The sequence below is a fragment of the Nicotiana attenuata genome, unplaced genomic scaffold (assembly GCF_001879085.1).
Source record: "Nicotiana attenuata strain UT unplaced genomic scaffold, NIATTr2, whole genome shotgun sequence".
Taxonomy (NCBI): Eukaryota; Viridiplantae; Streptophyta; class Magnoliopsida; order Solanales; family Solanaceae; genus Nicotiana; species Nicotiana attenuata.
This window is the reverse complement of record NW_017670389.1, coordinates 434129-436138: the sequence shown is the minus strand read 5'-3', so window position 1 is coordinate 436138 and position 2010 is coordinate 434129.

Here is a 2010-nt window from a genome sequence, read left to right as displayed (position 1 = left end):
CTGCCCTAGTGACCTCGGATGTACCTTCTTCGTTTGCGGCGGATCACGTTCCTCCTTCCGTAGCAGAAAGGGGGAAAGGTGTGGTGATTGATGAGTATGAATCAGAGTCAGACCTGGATCCTGATGACGTCTGGATGTTCGAGGAGTGTCTCACTCGTTCGGTGGTTCACGCCGAAGGATCGGCTCGAGTTCTCCAAATTCCTTCCGATGTGAATCTTTTGTTGGAGGGGGATAATTTGGTGTCGCAGTTTAGTCTGCTATGCTCGGAAGCTGAGAACGAGTCCCTGCGTGGCATTCCTGATGCCGAGCTGAGGGACGAAGTGGCCGTCATGGGCTTGAGGGTATGATACTTTGGCTTTTGTCTTGGTCTTTTTTGTTTGCGGTTATTGGTTTAACCGCTTCTTTATTTTTCAGACGTACATTGTGGAGGTGGAGAGCATCCGTAGGGCCAACGTCCGGTCGAGGATTTTTCTACAGGTGTTGGGGAAATACCATCGCTATCGCAACAGATGTCGTGAATTGCACGAACGGCTAAAAACGGACCCCTGTAATCGGGCTCTGGGCGAGGAGTTGGAGAAGATGGATCGAGAATTGATGCAGACGATCCGCAGCAGGAGTGAGCTCGAGCAGCGACTCCGTCTCAAAGATGAGGAGCTCGAGGTGAGCATGGGTGTCGCCGCAGAGTGTGAATATCTGCAGGGCAAGCTGAGGTCCCTGCAGTCGGAGGTGGACCAGAAGTCTGTCCAGGTCGAAGCGATGACCGCGGAGTGGAGGGGGAAGCTGGCCGCATTGGCGAGTAAGGTTGCTGACCTGGAACGTATTGAGAGGACCCGGTCCGAGGCTTTGGCGAGGGCGGGAGCTCTAGAGGAAACCATCCGTGTGCTTCAATCCGACCAGGAAACGGAGAGGGCCACAGCAACCCTTAGGGAGGCGATGCTCGAGGAGCGGATTGAAGTGGTTGATCAGGAGGCATCAGTTCTGGCGGATCGGATAACAGTCCTGGAGGAAGAGAATGGGCGACTAAGGGCTCAAGCTGAGCCATCTCGTACTACCGTTCCTCGTCAGCTTCATGAGCTCTGGGTCTATGCCGAAGCTCAGCGCGATATTTATAAGAATTTATTGGAGGCTGGTGTGGTGACTGAGGCTGCATACGAGGAAGCACGAGCCAAGGCTCGCGAAGCTCGCGTCAATTGTGGGTATGACGCTGCAACACCTAAAGCCAATGGGGGCACGGATGGTGATGATGAAGACGGCGATGATGACGCCGAGTAACAAAAGATGTTTTCTTTAATCTGTGGGCCTGAGGCCCGTTGTAAGCGGCGATAGTCCACATTCATGATTTTTCAAATAACAAAGAGTTGTGTCATTCGCCTTGTATCTCAATTTTCGTTGTCAACTATTTGTGGCCTTGGTGTGAGACGGGAATTCGCCCGACGAGTCCCGGCCTTTTCTTTTCCTCTAATGGTGAAGGCCCTTGGCCTTAAGGGTGTTATTTCGAACTTATCGAAATAACGACCCGTCGTGATTCGAGCAACGTCGAATCTTTCCTTTGCTTTGATGGCGAAGGCCCTCGGCCTTAAGGGTGTTATTTCGAACTTATCAAAATAACGACCCGTCGTGATTCGAGCAAGGTCGAATCTTTCTTTTGCTTTGATGGCGAAGGCCCTTAGCCTTAAAGGTGTTATTTCGAACTTATCAAAATAACGACCTGTCGTGATTCGAGCAAGTTCGAATCTTTCGTTTGCTCTGATGGCGAAGGCCCTTGGCCTTAAGGGTGTTGTTTCGAACTTATCGAAATAACGACCTGTCGTGATTCGAGCAAGGTCGAATCTTTCTTTTGCTGTGATGGCGAAGGCCCTTGGCCTTAAGGGTGTTATTTCGAACTTATCAAAATAACGACCCGTCGTGATTCGAGCAACATCGAATCTTTCCTTTGCTTCGATGGCGAAGGCCCTCGGCCTTAAGGGTGTTATTTCGAACTTATCAAAATAACGACCCGTCGTGATTCGA